The 20,201-nt window shown below is 37.5% G+C and overlaps 1 protein-coding gene and 1 long non-coding RNA gene across 2 annotated transcripts in view; one reads left to right on the top strand and one right to left on the bottom strand.

The window, feature by feature from the left end:
* The window catches only part of LOC124168749, a 504,822-nt gene that overhangs the window by 278,450 nt on the left and 206,171 nt on the right, over positions 1-20,201 (bottom strand). The window lies entirely within an intron of this gene.
* LOC124169259 lies at positions 17,452-18,915 on the top strand. Its single transcript, XR_006867067.1, has 2 exons — positions 17,452-17,737; positions 18,608-18,915. It is a non-coding gene; the product is annotated as an uncharacterized LOC124169259 (long non-coding RNA).

Below are 20,201 nucleotides of genomic sequence, written 5' to 3'. Positions count from 1 at the left end.
CTGTATAACCTATGGGCATAAATTGTAGTTTGCATTATAGTTATGGATATTAATATGATCGTATTAAACTGCCTCTGATCGCAAAAATCTGATTCCCTCAGGCTATACTAACAATAAGACGTCTTAGGAGGATGAAGGTTAAGGGGGTGGGGTGGGGGTTGGGTAGCTGAGGGGTTGGTTCGTGCGTGCGTGCCTCGAAAGGGGGGTATGTGTAGTATGTGCCGTCTTCCGAACGAGGGCGCAATTGAGGATTCGCGCGCGTGGGTTCGCTGCTAATTGCGTTTCGGCTTCTGCAAGGGGTGGGTGCCTCGGGGAGGGGCGAGTCTCTTTCTCTCTTCGTGGTGTCGGATTGGCAAGTGGTGCCTCCCCCTAAAGGAGCACCCTTCACCGAACCTCCTCCCTCACGGGGATTTGTGTGTGGGCGCCACCGTCGCGCGAAGCTCGGATTCTCAAAGCAGTCCCCAAGACGAAGTTGGCGACTGTCGCGCGCACGTCGAATGCGATTTCTCAGAGATTCCTGCGACTCAGAATTCATAATCATACACCATTCCTCATTTTCACCCATGGCACACATTCCTGCGGGCGCGAGAATTAACTACGAACGTGCTTCAATTTATGGCGTTAATAATCCTCTCTTGTCTGATATTAATTCCATCATCATGTGTCATTTAGGCAGGCTGTATACAAACTATAGGCTATAATAAACTAGTGTGAGTTTTACGCTGAAATTTGGATCATCACTGGTTGTAGCCTCTTATGAAGTCCAGTATTCACTGCTGCCATCCATAATGTATTGACCTAGAAAATATTGCATTGAGGATGGTTTGAGAATGCATCCTGGATAGCTAAGTATTCTAGTAAAGAGCAATTTATTCAATTAATTCCATAATTATATGGAATTTAGATACGTATGAAGCATACCTGATTAAAGAATAGAACGTTGAATAGTAGTACTGAAGAATAGTAGAGCCTAGAGCCTTTCTAAACTTCTTACATTTGACTAACTTTGAATTCCTTCCTCTTCTTTTCTCCACAAATATTTTCGCAGCCTTCGTTCATTCCAATGATCGTTCTGTGACTGCAACATTAACTCGCGCACAGCCAAAATGACTCAAAATACGGCCACAAGACTTTCTGGATATATTCCGTGTGAGTTACATTTACGCAACAAGGATGAAATTTTTGGAGAATCTAGATTTTTGGATTGTGCATCAATGCTAACTGTTCGAATTTCGGAAGTAGAAGCAACAAACCCCACGCGGATCTTTCCTCATTCACTTATTTCACTTAAAGGAGTTTGAAATTAATTATTTTGTTCAAAATTTCAATGCATTCCGTTTTTGTTTGATTTTTTTCATTTTTAAATGCAAATTTATGCTTTTTACTCTCATTTTAACAATAGCCTTCAATCGTAGCAACCAGACGTAAAAATGCATTAAAAACATACCGAATGGAAATCTATTTTATCTGAACCAAATCCAAACAATTAAATGAAAAACCCATTCTGAATTCTTCAATACTATCGATTGAATTGCAACGCGTATTGGTCGCTAGTGTAAGAATTCGCAATATCTCCTTCTTGTCTTCACTGCAATGCGGTCAGGCGAACTATATGCACCGCTGGGTGAGCGCATCTTCGCACGAGTGTACAAAGTGCACGTCTGCAGCCGAAGATAAAAAGCAGCGGCGAGGCGAGGATATTCAGGGGTCTAGTTAGTTGAGCACGCGAGAAATCCCTCTGGCGGAAGAAAAAGGAAGTAAGCTCGAACAGTATGTCATCTAATGAATCACCAGAATAAAAAAAAAAAAAAAAACTAGGATGAAACGAAAACCGGTAAAGTGAACATAAATCCACACTTAGGAATGAAACAAAAAAATCAGAAGTTAGTGAGTGATTTATGGAGATGTTACATCCTTTCTCCTATGCATGAGGATTTGGAGTAGATAAATTTCAATGCTAAAAAAAGACGAGGAAGGTAGACGAGAAAAACGTGGAGGCGATCGAGATGTGGATCTGGGGAAGAATGGAGGAGGTGAAATGGACGTAGTGGAGGAGGAACAAAGAAGTGCTGGACATGGTGGGTGAGGAGAGGAATGTTCTAGGGGGGATACGGTGGATAGTATGGATGGAATGAACGTGTTCATTCTCTTCGCCTGATACGTTTCTCTTCTTTCACTTCTTGGAAATCGACCGAGCGAAATTACAACTGATTATCTTCACTTATAATACTCTAGTAACACTATTAAGAACTTGCACAAAAAAGGAGAATGTAGGTACTTGCGATATTCCCGTTTGCATGGATTTTAGTTTAGCTTTGCTGAAACACGAAATTTTCCTGACCCCCCTCGTTTTTAAAGTTAGACAAACTCTTCTCGAAGAAAATGGTTGGTTTTCATTTGATTTCGATTACCTCAATTCTTCTCCAATTTTCAAAATCCTTTTCCATTACTTGTGATGCATTAACTATATGCAGTATTCGTTTTATTCGTCAATGACGAAATTTACTTTCGCTCTTACCTGAAAAAAGCGTGTTTAAATCACAATGAGTTTTCTTCCAACATATTTTCTTTTACATTAGTCGGCGATTATAACCAAATTAAGAAACAAAATGCTTATTTGCCATTTAGAGCACCACTTATGCCTCGTTCACATTACGATCGTCCGAGCCGTCGTCGGAACTATCGTGCATTCACATTACGATGGTTGAAACCTGTGCTGCTCTCTAGTGCTGACATCTAAAGTGAACGGTAAATTTATGATTAGCAAAGCTGTTGAGGTTAGCATTGACAAGATGTTACTGTTTTCAACGTGTATTTACCGAATAATTTTTCTTCCTCTCATATTCTTCCTTCCTAGGACAAATCCATGAAAATAATAGAGCTTCACGAGCATAGAGTTTACATTACTAAGGAGGCCCCACTAGGTGGCGATAGTTGTCATAATTTGAACACGGGTCCCGCGCATTAATTCAAGTTCCAACTTTTGCCACTTGTGGCGCGACCGACACTACTATTCCTTTCATTTGGCTTGTTGTCAGTGGCGGCTTATGAGTGAGCGGCTGTTATCATCCTCTGTGAGCCGAGAATTTAACCGATTTTGGTGTTTTTTTTTTTTAGTATTTCTCCACCAGTAGATATTTACGAAATATCATGGGTAAATCTCGGTGTTTTGTGCCCGGATGCAGCTCAGGCTACGATTGGGAGCTGAGGGAAAATAAGCGGTTGGGGATACAGGACCATAGCAAGAATTTTTATCATACAGACTGTCCCAAGGGTCGTGTGTCATTTTTGACCTGTGATTTTAGTAACTTTGCATGGAGCAATATTCATGAAAATTGTCACACTTATGGGGAAAGATCCTAAGTTTTGTTAAGTGTAAGCAAAATTTTACAATTTTGACCTTTTGACCTCACAAAGTGGGTCCAAACCAAAAATTTGAATTTGCCTTATGGGGTTTCAATGTTAAAAAAATCGAGATAGACAAAAGTGTGAATTTATGGGGTCAGAGGTCATAGAGGTATGTTTTGAAATAATAGGAAAACTAATGTCCCCAACCAAAGGTTGTTTTGTTGTTTCTTTCCTATTATTTCAAAACATGCCTCTATGACCTCTGACCCCATTGTGACCCTCGCTGGTAATAAGAAGTCGACAATATGGATTTGAAAACAGCAAAACTGACTTGGGCACCCTTTAAAACACATTGTTACACTCTTTTGCTGTCATGGTGGGCCGATTTAACTCTATGACCCTTGACCCCCATTATGACCTTCGGAGGTCAAAATATCAACAATACGGATGTACGAACAGCCTAACCGACTTTGGCACCCTTCAAAACCTATGGTTTGACACCTTGGTTGTCATGATGGCTCGACGTTTGACTCTATGACCTTTGACCCCAATTGTGACCTTCGGAGGTCAAAAAATCAACAATACGGATCTACGAACAGCCTAACCGACTTTGGCACCCTTCAAAACCTATGGTTTGACACCTTGGTTGTCATGATTGCTCGACGTTTGACTCTATGACCTTTGACCCCAATTGTGACCTTCGGAGGTCAAAATATCAACAATACGGATCTACGAACAGCCTAACCGACTTTGGCACCCTTCAAAACCTATGGTTTGACCCCTTGGTTTTTATGATTGCCCCACTTTTAACTCTATGACCTTTGACCCCCGTGGTGACCCTCGGAGGTCAATTAGTGAATAATACGGGTATTTGGACAATACCAATGACTTGGGCACCCTACAAAACCCATGGATCGACACCTTTGTTGGTATGCTATTCCTTTTGCCACCCTTATGACCTTGACGGTGACCTTACTGGGTCAACGGTTGAATATTCGTAAATAAAAGTGTTATTTTCGGTTCTCTCGTGTCCGAAAACCTAAGAATTGACATATTGGTCAATGAAATTCACACTTTTGTCTATCTCGATTTTTTTAACATTGAAACCCCATAAGGCAAATTCAAATTTTTGGTTTGGACCCACTTTGTGAGGTCAAAAGGTCAAAATTGTAAAATTTTGCTTACACTTAACAAAACTTAGGATCTTTCCCCATAAGTGTGACAATTTTCATGAATATTGCTCCATGCAAAGTTACTAAAATTACAGGTCAAAAATGACACACGACCCTTGGGACAGTCTGTATGATAAAAATTCTTGCTATGGTCCTAATACCGGATCTGACCCTTCCCCAAGTGTGCCTAGGTGGTCTGGTAATGATGTCAACGAGTGCTCTTCTTTATGAGCTGCGCAGGAATCATTCTTAATTCTCTAAAACATAGGTGTCGGAAGTTTAAAGACATGGTTGATATCTATGGGCCCTCAAACTTAATTCAGGCTAGGGAAAGTTAACAGCGTTTCCTTACCCAGTTATTCATCCCTTCTCTCAACGTGAATTAGCGTACCGATTTTGTGATTACGTACATTTTCACCACCAGGAAACTACATAAACTCACGGTGATAGTTATATTTTCGTGGACAGTTGACACGAACTTTATTTCTTAGCAATGAACGATTGAGACATGGATTCAAATTCGCCGCAAAGCGTGCCTCTCGCGGCCATATTAGGGTGCCTTCACAGCTCCGCGTTGCGTCGACGCCACGAGAGCTCCCGCTCCGCCAGCAAATTTTGCCCTTCACAGCTCTGCGTTGCGAAACGTGGATTCAAATTCGCCGCGTAGCGTGCCTCTTGTGGGCGTGACAACCGGGGCTCGCTACATTAGCGCCGCTATTTGATGCGATCGGTGGGAATCACAGGAACCAAGGGAGTGGAGAATCCTGTGTAGAGTATTTATGTTCACGAGCTTTTCTTCCTTCTCTTGTCGCTTCCGTTTCCGGTCTCCCAGCGCCTAACCATAGTAAAGTGGCAACGTTCGGAACTACGTCAAATATAGTCAGGACTTGCATTCACACGGCTAGTTCGGTCAACTATAGTTAGGACGACGGCTCGGACGATCGTTATGTGAATGAGGCATTAGAATTCGGTGCAAATCTCGAGACCGCTTTTTAAAATTCGTCCACAGTATAGACCACATTGAATTATATTGCCTCTACCAGAGTGTTTCATCAATAGCCAGAAATAGAGTAACTAAATGATGGAGAACTTTTAGTCTGACAGTTGGATATTTTCATCTTTCAACACCATTTGAACATTCATTTATAAGGGGAGACTTCACAAGTCGACTGTGCGATTCGAACGTCGTACTTTTTGTTTGGTGCAGAATGCAAATAGAAAAAAAACATTAAGAAGCTATCATCCCAAATGCGTCTTGTTCAATGCCAATAAGTTATTTTAAATCTTTAAATCAGCCTTCAGATTTTCAATGCCTCCCCGCGATTGTGCTAGGGTATCATCCTTGTGGTTAGCGTACTACACTACAAGCCCTAAGGCGTAGGTTCAAAATTAGTAATTCATTTTTCCTTCGGTGATCATGAATATTTCAAAAGATTTTTCAATAATTGTGCTATAAAATTATTCGACCTATATGAAATATTTATCTTCTACACTAGTCTCATCACCTAGCAACCGCAATCAAAAACCGCAACTCAAAAAGCGGACTCGTTTATAGAAGCTGTTCGTTCGTAAATTAAACTCGGATAATTAAACATTATTCAACGTAATACTCAATGCGCAATTGTTTTAACTTACAGAAAAATCTCAGGAGCAAAATTATTTTCCCTTGCGATTTTCATCTCGTCTACGCTTTTATTATATCATCGGAGAAACACATAATTTTCTCGACTTCCCTAATTTTCAAATTTGGACTAACTCTTCCCGCGTTGGAGTTGTTTTGCTCTCAAATATCAAACGTCTTTGAAATTCCTGACTTCCAAATAATTACCCCCAGGATCTTAAACTTCCTCCAACGAGTCATCTAAGGGTTTGCTAAAGGTTTAAATGTCTTTTTAATTGGTATTTCATCCGTAATATCAAATGATTCCGACATATTCAATGGGTTTCCCTTAATTGAATTTCTACTTCATTCTTTCTGTCTGTTGACTTACCACTTTTAATTCTTTCCCCGGAGATCGCGATATTTATTTTCATAAACTTAAGCAAAGAGTAGCAGCCATGCCAGAGTCAACCTTAGTCCCCTCTCTGACATTTCAACCAGCGATAAATAACACCACTTCTCTCATTACTTTGCTCGAGTCCAATAAACACACTAAAAACATTAATTTCGATCTTTTTCATATTATTTTCAGTATCGTATTTTATCACAAAGTAAACTTGGAAGCCGCATTTAATAAGCGTCTCCATAATTTTTTGTCAACCTCATATTTTTATTTCAAGTGTTTCTTCGAATTAAGTGTTTGGTCGTGAAAGCTTTTATTGCAATATTAAATTCCATTTTTTCACGATTTATTAATTCTCTGTTTATTGCCTTTGTTATATTTTTTCCAGAGTCTAAGCCTTTCCTTCGTGGGGATCAAACGTAAACATATCTTAGCGTAGTCATCAGCATCTATGGAGTAGTATTATTTTTTTACATGAGACAAATAAAAATAGCTAAATTAAATAAGTAAATATAATAAACTCTCCATTTTAAGAGAGAGAAGCTATGCCTTTTCATGCATATTTTTCTCTTCAGTATATTAAATAAGATCTAAACGTATATAATATACAATAATGTAGCGGAAAAAACGGAAATGCAATGAGTAAAGCATTAAACTTTAGCGCTCTCAGAACCATTAATTTTACCAATAAACTGGATATACCCCACCGCACATTCGGTAATGGTTACTTGAGTCAAGTACCTTCTGATGTACAACAGTTTTTGTTTTATTATCAGGCGCAAGAACAAATAAAGCGGATGTTTTATCAACACGTAAACATGCCACAAACATTTTACCATAAAAAAAACATGAGTTTTCTATATTCAGACCACAAAACTCACCTTGTGATTTGTTAATCGTCATCGCGAATGGAACACGAATTGGAAATTGAAATCGAAATGTTGGGCTCATGGAAATCCTGTGAATGAAAACTTTCTGATCTTCGAATTTTCCTTTGAGAATAGTTAACACGTGAATCACATTGATTATTGTTTTTTTAATCACCAAACGCGTTCCGTTGCATAGCTTTAGTTGGTTTAGGTTTCGATGCATCATGAACACCAAACCTACCTTCAGCTATAAATTGTGCGGTGGTAAGCCAGGCACATTCAAGAAGTTTAAACATTCTGATCGATAGTTGGTGACTTCGCCTTCGTTTGCTACGAAAGTCAATATAAGACTTGAGTGCATGCGATTTGATTCTGAATTACGAAGTTTAAGTCATACACAGATCGTCGTTCTTAGCCGCCAAAATTGCTCGCTCACTCAACCATTTGTGATTTTTGTGGTTATTTATCACGTTTTTGAACACTTTGACGAAGAGCACATCATTTTATGTATTAACGAAATTGTAAAAATTTCGACGGAATGAAATCAATCTGCTCGATTTGTTGGCAGTGACAACTTTGCTACCGATAGTCAATAATTGCTTGTAGATTTGTTTACATTCACGGTAGTGACGTGTTTGTTGATGACTGAACTCGATTTGGGCTTAGCCACAGCTCGAATTGAATGATTTTAATGATATTTTTAATATGTTTTAACAACTAAAATATATGTGATACATTTACGAAGCTCAGTCATTAAATTGGTAAAAAAACCAATCATCTAGTTTTGACCAACTTGACAGCAGTAACAGGGTTATCAACTCCTAAAAGAATATAGTCTGAGGTTTCAGGCGAGATAGAGTGGAAACGTGACATAATGAAAATGAAAAAGCAGGAGCAATTTCCACAATTTAAAATTGTGGAAATTGCTCCTGCTTTTTCATTTTCATCCTAAAAAAATACCTGTAACTTCAAGATTAATTTTTTTCGTGAACTTTTACCGTATTTTTATATGTATTCTGTTATCCGGGGCTGAGACGAATCCAAAAAATCAAGTATCATTAAAAAAAAGGTACAGCCGTTCCCGAGTTACAAACGGTGTAACTAACACGATATTCGACTTTTTTATGTAAAAATAGATATGAAGATTCGGATGTTTCCTCGCTTACGTCTATTACTGAGTGATCGGTCGAAGGACGCAGGTAACTTCGGTCGTAATCGTCTCCCTCCTCGGTAACTCGGGCATTTCATAACGATAGTGGCGAATAACGGCAATTCTACGTGAAACCAACGCGAAGGAACGCAGTGACTACTGTCCTTGAATACTAATGAGATCTTAAACACAAATTTCATCATGCAATAAATCCTAACGTCAAATGTATTAATTCAAAACTTCACAACATATAAAATTTCCCTCTCTCACTGAAACTCAAGATTAACCAAGCCTCAAACAGCCAATCATTAACTTGAAGAAATATTTCGTGCTTTCCCGGCGAATGGACTTAGTGAAGAGTTCTCGGGATCGCCACCGGGTCAGGAACTCCATAACTGCCGACGTTTCGATGTCCGACTCGGTAAACATGAAAATTAGAAATTTCACGGTAAAAAATCCTCATATACGTGCCGCGATCTACCCTACGTAGATTTAATAATGATAATGTCTCCCTAACAAACCATTGTAATTCTTATTTTAGAAATTTTTTTATTTTTCTTATTTTAATACAATAAGTAAAAAATGATTAAAATCAGCATAGCCCCTCTTCATTTATAAATGGTGTAACTAAACTTATCATTTACTACATTGATTTTTAGGTGGTACGAAGTTCGCCGGGTCAGCTAGTTCAAATATAAAGGGGAAATGATCAAAGATAAAGCATTTGTTTTAGCACCTGACCAACTGTACTACACGCATATTTATATTTTTTTTAAAAGCACGAGGATACTAGTTTATGGAAAAAATCATTTTGAAAATACTTTTTCGTGAAATAAAAATTGATTTTACTACAACTTTGCGTTCCCAAAACCTACAACTCCATTCATAAACTGCATAATCAAACAAAAAAAACTAAATACATATAGGAATCTGTTCTGAAAATATAAAAGTCTTCAATACTTGCTGTAAAGCGTGTTTAATTTTAATTTAATCAAGTTTAATTATGTACACCAGCGATAAAATTCACCATATAAAAAATAATTTGTCTCAGAATGCGGACCCGGACCTCCCACTTGTAAGTCAGACTCTTTACACCACCATACAATCTTTCTCTAGAGCGTATAACCCGTTCGTGTAACTGCGCGAAACGTCACTTTTTACGGGAACTGTTAACTCGGTTGACCACATCAGAATTAAAACGATCGACAACCTACAATTGCAACTAGAGTCCTTTAATCTCAATTGTAATCAAAGGCAGAAAGCCACAAGGCTGCTCTCTTCCGTCTGTTGCACGTAGCACAGCTGTTCCATTCGAAATCAAATTCCGCCGAGGAGAGAGAGGGAGGCAATTAAGAGGTGCGTGCTTCGACCGCATGGCGTCCGAGAAGCCAGCCAAGCGAGAATGCAATTGGCACGCATGCGCTGCGGAAAATAAATGAACAACTTCAACTCCCGTGTCGCTACTCCAATCACATATGCTGGACTCAACGTGCGGCTCCGGAAGGTGCAAATGTGATTGCAAAATGTGCAGATGCTTAAAACTAAGGAAGTCACGGAGGGCGAGGGACTTAATCTGCGAGGAAAAGCCATCAGTCACTCCCCGAACATCATGGGGATAGCTTGAGGGAGCCCCCTTTCTTCCATCCCCTATACATTCTTATACATTGCCATGGCAATGTATAAAAATTAGAAACAGGTTTATACAATTTTTTCATGGGGTAAACACGCCTGGATGGCGGCATTGATCACGGTCGAATGCGAAATTCTCATGCGTGTGCACAGATTTCTATGAATAACCATGTAAAATATAGCATTAGATTGAAATCAAATGGATTTATGGATGTGCATTTAACGTAATTGACAGGTCAGCTTGGAAAATCAATTGTTTCTTTTGCAACCGTATCCCACAACCATTCGATGCTTAGCTACTAACAAACAGTTAAACCATCAAGATATATATATTTTAAGCATTTACTCAGCGAAGATTCCGGGGATCCTGGATGGAACCCCGGTCATGGCAAAATATTTTCCCGGCATCTGTATTCATGATTTATTTGTAGATTGGTTGGACGTGCATTTCTTTATTTTAATTACAACACATATCAAGACAATGATTTGGATAATTAATTCTTCCATTATCATGAAGTTCTGGTTCAGATTTTTCCGTGGCTAGTGAAACCATAGCAGTTACAGTAACCATAGAACAACTTTTTGCATGAAAGCATTGGCAATGGCAAAACTTAGTCCGAAAAAGCTGTACTTATATGGTATTTTAATTAAAATAGGAGTGAGTATTTTAATTACAGTAAGGAGGATAAATACGGATGGGGAAATAGTGTAAACTCCAAAAAATAGTTTGCAAATAGAATAAGAGAATAACATTTCTTTAAAAGAGTCAACTCATATTACCGTATTATATATGAGCTGGAGGGTGATTAAAAAAACTTCACCGCTATGTAGGTCTCGATTAATTTCTGGTATTATTCCTTCCACATGGACACTCATTTTTCGGACAATTTCACGTACTTTTCGTCATCCGCCTGAAATGAGATATGTGCGATTTCATCTGCATGCTTATTCCAGCGTGGCCAGTAAATTATGGGAGATTTATGTGGTGGAGAATGTGTGTCTGTCTGCTGTGTCGGAAGGAGAGTCAAGAGCGAGGACAGTCCTCTTCTTTCTCTCGACGACAGCGAGTCGCAAAAAACGTAATTTCCGTGATTACCGCAGCGGCGCTAAGCTCACACTCAAACTAACTACGTCGAGCCGTTTGGATCGAAGCAAAAAAAAAATAATGTGTCGGCGGGGGGGTTGGGGAGGGGAGCGTTGCCATGGAGCCAATGGGGGGAGGAGAAGGAAAGTGTGGGGGAAGGAAACCTAAACACTGTATGGGGGTAGTTAAAGCAGGAAGGGATGAAATCCAGAAGAAGAGCAAAACAAGTTATCATCCCAGGAAAGAGGAAAAGATGCCTTGGAGGAAAAGCCGCCTTTTAAAGTTTGTTTGGTTGTCTTTGGAAAATATCACATTACTTGGAAGCCGAGAGAAGAAAAACGCACCCACGACATTAAAAGAATGGATAGCCTTGGCTCGATACTAGTTCGTTTTATCAAAGGAAAACTTGAGGAGTATTAAGAGAGACAAGGTTGTCAGATTAATTAAGAATGTAATGAATAAGGTGAATAGCAGTCAAAAAGGAAATGGAAAGGTATTTCAAAAGTTCGGATGGGGAAAAAATGAAGATAAAATTATAAAATAGCAGTTTAAATACTCTATTAAGTAGAAATAGAATATTGGAAAACGACTTATGAATTTCCTCCTCAAAAATCTATTCTTAAATAATAAAAAAAATTTCAAGGTAAGACCATTAACAATATAGCCCTTACAAATATATGTAATTTTGAATAAAGAGAAATAAATCAATTTTGTAATTGTTTCGGAAATTGAGATATTTTTTTATAATACGCGAATATATTCTCTTATGTATATCTCACTTCAATGAATCAATCTAGGAAAACTACTTCTCTGCCGGCAAATTAAAGTAAATATAATGGATAGGAAAAATCTAATATTCAATTCAGATAATGAATTATGCATGTTGCCAAACGGTTTCTATAAACTTAACCTCCATGGCGGATAGTAGCCATTCAGGAAATTCTTCGAATCCTTAATATCTGAGACATGAATTCCATGCCCGAAAGCTCGAATGGAACCTTATAATATTAGCAAACGGATAAAAACCAACAATTCTACCGGGAAACGAAGTATTCAAGATTTACAAAACGACGTAATAAATTTTAAAATCCATAAAATCAGTAAATCAAATTTAAGGAAATGATAAAACTTAGCAAGCCCTCTACTGTCATTTTTATGAATCAATAATTCAAAGAAGAAATTATAGAGGCATATTTTGATCTATTAACATTTTTGATAATTATGTCACAAAAATAACGAGATAAGTAAGTTGAACTGAATTTGGTTACACATTTTATTTACATTTTTTTGTGGTTTGGAGGACAATACCATTTCCTAAACACCAAAAACTTTTTTAAATAAAAATATTATATTTAAATTTAAAATTAAATCTAAGGTAGGTTTGAACGCGTGGAAATTAATCATAATTAATAACTAATCTATATTTTACAATAAGGAAGAAGGAGAATTGTTTGCCTTATAATCAAATGTGAAATAAATTCAAGGGGAGAAAACACAAGGGACATCCATGCGCCAACGATTTTTTCCTCGATACCTTTGAAAAGGCATTACAGCGGATTGGTTTCTGTTCTTCGAACTCAGGAGAGCCTGGAAAGCCATAGAGGGCGCTATGCAATAGAATACATAGCCCTCCACGGCTAGACTTTATTAATGTAGACGAATATACAGGGTGGAGAAACATTTTGTCACGAAATTTTAACCCTGGTTAGCTGATGCGAGAAAGAACCAAAATTACTTATGATATTTGTGTCGAGAGCGCGTAATTTTTTAACGACAGAAACATTGAGCCAAACACTCCGATTGCAATTTTGGCAACTCTGGATGCTCTGGATGACTCATGATTTCCAATGATTTGCCTGTATTTGCCTTTGTCAGATAATGCAGCAACAGCAACTCACAGCCAATCAGAGTGCCTGGCCCAAAATTTATGCAGTTTAAAAATGGTGCATCTTCGACCTTGACATCTTCATTAATTTTGGTTCCGATTGGCAACAGCTACCACAAGCGAGTTGCACAATTATTCTCCACCCTGTATTGAGTGTAGCATTGCAAATATCTCGTACGCTTGAGAGTGGATATTTTAACAACTACAGAAAAAGGCTCAAAATACATTGAGGAATAATTTAAAGCTGCAAGACATAGGGTAATTCCTTTAAGAAAGTGATTTGAGAAAGAAAATGTCAATTAATCTAAGGCAATATATGTTATAGAAAGTTAATTCGCTACAGCTTCAACAGCTCTTGAAAACATGTTTCTTATTTTTTAGATTCAGAACAGTAACATTAATTAAGTGGAATGGAATCCATTTATACCTATTGCAGTCTCAAAAACGGAAAGTTTTCTAAAAAAATAAATACTTGAGTAAAAACATTTTCGACCGATAAACAGCAAGATTAGGAATAGAATTGCTATTAGAAAATATGACCAAACATACACAACTATTACGATGGATATTAATGAGTCCAGTTTTCTCGTGATTTTTTAAAAGAGAACTGGAAGGATACGCTAAATACATTTATGATGAAGGGGGAACTCATGTGACAAGATTTCTTCCATGGCCACCTTCAAGAGGCCATTAAATTGGGTTGGCTCCTGTTCTTCGAACATAGGTTGCTGTTTTTCTAAGGGTTCTCGGAAGGAGAGATTATCGCGTCGCATCCAAAAGGAGCCATTGTGGAGATAAATATCGGGAGCACACCACGCGAAGTCGAAATGGGATAAATAGAAGGAGAGACAATGTCGCAAGAAATTAGGCCATTAACTCCACGGCCCTCGTCCGGCGCTTGTTTTTGCCTGCAGCTCACGACGGTACTTCGAACTCATTTTTACTGGATTTTCCTCCATAATTCCTCAGTTTTCCTCTTAGCATCACGAAGGCATTTTAACAAGACATGTCTAGAGCACTCAGATTAGTTGTGTCCGACACGTTCTCGTTATATCCGAAGTAATAGAACGAAGTAATTGGCTTGGGCTGTTTTCTTTCTTTTGAAATCAAACCATAACTTGGTTTGATTCGGAAAAATTCTCGAATAGTGAAATGCACTCCGAAATATAATTTGAAAAGACCGATTATTAAATAAAAAGATGACGAAGACAAAGATCACGCATAGCATTATTGATACTAAGGTAATAATGGTATTGTTTTAGCCTATAGCTATGCTTGATTCAAATTATATAAATGCGATTATTAGCTGTTTTCCCCTCAGCAACCAGCCTACATACAGTGCCTCTTATGATGTTTTTCGTAAATTGAAACGAAAGTAAACACAGAATTACGACAGTTATATCATATTAATATGTATTTATAATAATTATGTATTACTGTCTGTGATTACTTTATAAAGTGAAACATATATTGATGTCTCCATGCTTCTGGGTTTCACCGCGTGGATTTCCTATGCGACGACAATCTCTTTCACCAGCTACAATTATGTTTATATAATGGCTTATGGCGATCAGAGTGATTGCGAATATATCAAAGACGATGCGAACAAATTACGAGGACAAGGCGCGAAGATGAAATGATGACAAAGTACATATGGAAAAACAATTTCACCTCCACCGGGAATGGAACCACGGACCTTCTGTATTCCGGGCAAATGCTCAGGCCTCAGATTCTTAAATATTTATTCTTATGTAGGAATCAACCAGATTTATTTACTTTACCCTATAAAACATGGTCCCCACCTGTAAATCCATTACCATTAGAAAGCTAAACCGTTTAAAAAACAATGTTCAATTGCAAAACAAGTAATTACGGTAACATTTATGCATAAAATGAATATCTCAAAAATATCTGAACTCATGATCATTTGTTTGGAGGAGGGTTTGGACAATATACAGGTTGCTTCAGTAAGAATCTGGAATACTTTAGGAGGTGATGGCATAGACAATTTTAGCATTTTTTGTCCATAAAAATGGGGTTACAACTCCTAATGGCTATGGCCATGCAGACATTGTTTTGGGTACACCTTGCAGTTACTATGAAAACTTTTTTTTTTGTGTATCCAACCTTTTTGATATTTTATTCAATACTCCGGATTTTCAAGGGTATTAAGTAATTGAGGTTGGACGAAAATGTGGGATTATAAAACAGTTGATCTTTGGTCTTAATTAAACGAGTGCTTTCAGCCAGTATCAACAATGCGATGGCGCAATCTCAGCCATTTTGAGATCAATTGACTAATGAAGCCAAATATTTCGTGTGCCTTGTATTTCTATGGATTTTAAGGACATTAAATGGTTAAGGTTGGACGAAAACGTGCGCATAAAATTGTCATGAACAATTATCTCAAAATGGGTGACATTGCGCAATCGTATTGCTGATACTAGCTCAAAGCTCTCGTTTAATTAAACTGAAAGATCAATTGTTTACCTTCTCCCTGACCACCTCCTGAAGTAAAGCAGATTCCTCCTGAATAACCCTGAATATTTATTCTATAATCTCCATCCTGCATTCTTTTTCTCTTCCTGTGTACCATCTCAAGGGAGACACGCAGTTAGGCCAATGCGTTGATTTATTCATCTCTCCTCCTTTCTCTACCTAAATACGTTTCTCAAAAGATGATCGTGTAATGAAAGCACCTTCGATGAGACATTAATCACGGGCGGCTGAATTTTGTCACGATTCCAAATGACTATGAACTCTCTCTCCGAAATGACTCCCAGAAGTTATGTATTGTCTTTTTTTTGGAGGTACTTCATTTGGGGATGATGGAAATGGCCCCTATCTCTCTCCTTGAGGTTACTTTTCCATCTTCCAGCAAACTCCACACTCCGTGCATTGCATTTGCATATCGAGGACGACTCGCTAAGCGATGTAATTCCGTGGAGCACTCCTAGAGGGCAGCAGAGTGGGATCCGTAGGCGTTGCGGGGATTCCTACAAATTGCTCTCATCTCATAGGACACAAGGCCAACCCTTTCCCATTACTTTCCCATTTCCTAGCTTCCCCCCTTATCAGATCCCCCTTGCGCACACACTCGGGGGATTATTAAACGGGCTTTTAAGCGAGGATCGTTAGCGAGTGACCGTGTTATTACTGTTCCATTTGGCTTAGTACACGAATCCGCAGATGGCCTAGGCAAGGGGGCGACATACCCATAAGGATAATGCGTATAGGTTTTGATACATCAGTGCCATCTATGCCAGTGGTCAAATGCTGCCGCGAAGTTTGAATGCACATCTCGGCGCGTGTTTCAATTTTTTTACGCGTCACGCTAGAGCGTGCTATTCAGGCCTAATAATGATACTGCAATTGCGAGAAACTTAAAAGCAGTGAATGTAGGAAAATATTCCTGAAGAACTTCCCCAGGTTACTAAAGCAGTAACCATAATACAAGATTAATGTAGCAATGTAGCATTAAAACAAGGAATGTACAAAGTCAACTGGCGATCTGGTGGTTGGTAAGAATAATGATCTCGGAAACTTACTTCAGTGGACATTAGTATTTATTGATACAATAACTGACAAAAGAAATACAACAATAACAATTTCAATATGACATACTAGAGATGACATCTGACGAAGTTAACCATTCTACAATCACATGAGATGCACAAGCAACAAATATCAATGACAACATGAGATGAGCAGCCTTTGCGTAATAGGAGAAAGATTCCATTACTTAAGTAAACACTCCACAGACAAAGAGGGTGACCCAATTTTCCTTGAGGTAGATGTATCTTGCAATAGCTCTGGTACAGGGAAAATAATGCTAATCCTGAAACCATAGACCATAACAATACTTCACTAGAAATAAGCATGCAAGTTTGGATATCATTTCATGGAAGATAATTATTTAATTATGAAAGGAGGACATTATTTCGTAGGAAGTTGTTCATGCGATGAGTACCCATTAAGATATACAACATATTTTGGCAGAGGAGTCTTAAAACCCTGTTAAAAATTACCCATTAGTCCCCATTGAAAAAACCTATAGGGAATGATATTCCCCATTAAATTTCAATGGGGAATATATTGTCCCTATGGGTACTCAATGGGGAATATATTGTCCCTATGGGTACTCAATGGGGAATGAATATCTCTTATGGGTTTTCAATGGGGAATGAAAATCTCTCATGTTATTTCAATGGGGAATGCCAAGTATTTTCACAATTTTTAGTAACTATGGGAAATATATATTTGGCGTTTAAAATACCTTAGTTACATATTTTGCCCATTATATTACGAAATTATTTTTTAATATAACGGATTAAATATCGTATTTGGAAACTAGCGCCACAACGACCGGCGGCCATCTTGCATACCAGTGACCCAAGAGCCATTGCAAATGAATTGTTTACATTCGTAGTTACTGTATTTTGTGACCGTTTTGTGACTTTGCGAATTTAGTTGTGCTGTAGAATCCTCTTTTACAAGCAAATTTACGTTGAAGTACGCAATGGAAGAGGAAAATAATCCGTGTTTCGCAGTGAAGACTGGCAAAAAGGCATCAACACATCTCCGCTGAGCTGACCATGTACGTAAATGAAACATTTTTTCTATTCGTTAGTAAATCACCGAACATTTGTATGTATTGATACGATTAATGGACCGCTAATTTCATTTCAATAAGTATTTAAGATTATTAATTACTATGTTCACAGTGTAATTACAATTTAGCATGATCTTTCCTTTCTCGGCCATAGTAAAAATACAATCCATTAAGACCGATTAAGTTGAAATATCAGGGTTCTCGCAGAAGAATCCACTTTGTTAGCAGTCCATTATGGCATCCAGTTCGTTATGGCATTAAATTATCAATCACAATTAGCTCGTATACGAAGGGTATTTTCTTGAAAAATGAATAACCATCGGGAAGATATTATGTCGAAGAATTATAGTAATTAATAAGCTGTTCAAAACATTGCCATCGCAATTTAAATCTCTCCGATCATTATCATTTAGGTATTGATTTGTACTTGAGTACATTTTTCACAAATGCCTAAATTGCAATGAAAGTCTTAAAGAGTTATATTGTTATCAATTGCTATAGAATGTTACTAAAATTGAATGTCAATTCAATTCTATTGAAATGTCAACTATTTATGTTAGGGGTTCCACTTACCCCGGTGTTCCTTACGCAGTTAACGGGTATACATAAATATTTATAGAAAAATAACCTGTTTGTTGAGCACAGAATAGATACTTGTTAGGAAGTTGAGCCTAGCATTTTGTTCGCCACGTTGATGCATGCACATAAATATGAATGCGTTAGAGTGGGAGTGCATAAATATGCTTGCAAGATGCCATGTGTAAATGTAATAAATAGGTAGATTTCCTGCAGGATAGGTTCATAGCAAATGATATAACCTTGTTTTTATTACTAATATTCTATATTTAATTGCAGGGACAATGGAGAGAGTCTGGAGTCAGGATGACAACCTGAAAAGGGATATACCAACTAGACTAAAGCAAGTTATCACAAAGGCATTTGCCACCAAAAGTTGTGACATGGTTAAATACCAAAGGAAGAAGCTACTGAAAAGTAGCAAATAATACTTCACATGTCTATCCAGACTGATGATGGATGCAAATGCTACCAGCTAAGATATTGATTGTTCATTCCCTGTCAGCCTTTGTAATACTCGCATACCATTCACATCAATCCCCTGATCGACCCCAAACACCACGAACTTTGAAAGAATTTGAACACAATTATAATATTGGTTTGTATGAGACATTTGAAGTGGTATTTGTTAACCAATTCGGTCCAAATTTTGATATTTTGTTAATAGTTACTTGCTCTTTCATTTGCTTGAAGTATATGCTACCAACTATATGGTTTACTGTGTGCAAAAATAAAAGCATTCAAAATTAAATTAAATACTTTACATAATTGGAGATAATTCTTCAGGGCTTGAAATGTTCCAAACATAGTGGCTTTTTGCACACATCATACTACCATGTGGATTCTCTTCTTATCTTTTTCTCCAAGCACACTACACGTTTTGCCATCCTTTTACCTTTACTTTTTTGGTATCTGTACACTCCAAGGAATGCCTGGTGTTCATTATTGTAACATATCCTTCTTGTCCTTTCATTTGCAGTAATGTTATTACTGCAATATGATATGGCTTCACCTTTTTGGAGTTTTAATTCGTCTCTATCTTTAGGCATATTTTTGCATTTAGATCACAAAGTACAGTACATTAGTTCCTAAGGTGTGTAACTTGTGAAACAAATCTGGCAAATTATACCAATTATCAACATACAATTAATATCCTTTGTTTATAAGATTATACGCGGCCGTCAAATCCAATACTACCTTTGTATTAACAGGAATATTGTTTACTTCATCATTTCCAACATACATTTTAAAGTTATGTGTATAACCATAGCTGGAATTGGATAATTTGTACAGTTTTACCCCAAATCTTGCCCTCTTTAACCTTTTGTATTGTTAAAGAGTAGCAAGCCTGTCAACAAATTTATGTTATACAATGTAAAAATGTTAAATTTAGCATTAAATTCATATCAATGGAACAATTGTTTTTATTCATTCTGTTTTAGTAGGGAATTACAGTCCCTATAGGGAATATCTATCCCTATAGGGAATAGGTGTCCCTATAGGGAATGGGTGTCCCTATAGGGAATGGGTGTCCCTATAGGGAATGGGTGTCCCTATAGGGAATGGTAGTCCCCATTGCCAATTCCCTATAAGGAATTTTAATGGGTATTTTCAATGGGGAATTTTTAACAGGGAATGAAAGGTTCTTATAAGTTAATATCCATCACTTATACGAAAGAAAGTATTCCAAAAGTAGAAAACGAGAAAAGTGAAGAATATTTTATACCTATGTAGTAGAAATTGAGTTCTTACTTCAAAATGAAAGAGATTAAAGTTTTAAGAAATGTAAACATCGTAGAACACTTAATGAATAATGCTCAATTAATGACAATTAAACAGTTGAAAGGACAGAGTTGAAATAGCAAATTACATA

This window comes from Ischnura elegans, chromosome 12 (genome assembly GCF_921293095.1).
Source record: "Ischnura elegans chromosome 12, ioIscEleg1.1, whole genome shotgun sequence".
NCBI classification, from domain to species: domain Eukaryota; kingdom Metazoa; phylum Arthropoda; class Insecta; order Odonata; family Coenagrionidae; genus Ischnura; species Ischnura elegans.
Note: the sequence above shows the minus strand (reverse complement) of the source record. Positions and strands in the feature narration are given on the sequence as shown.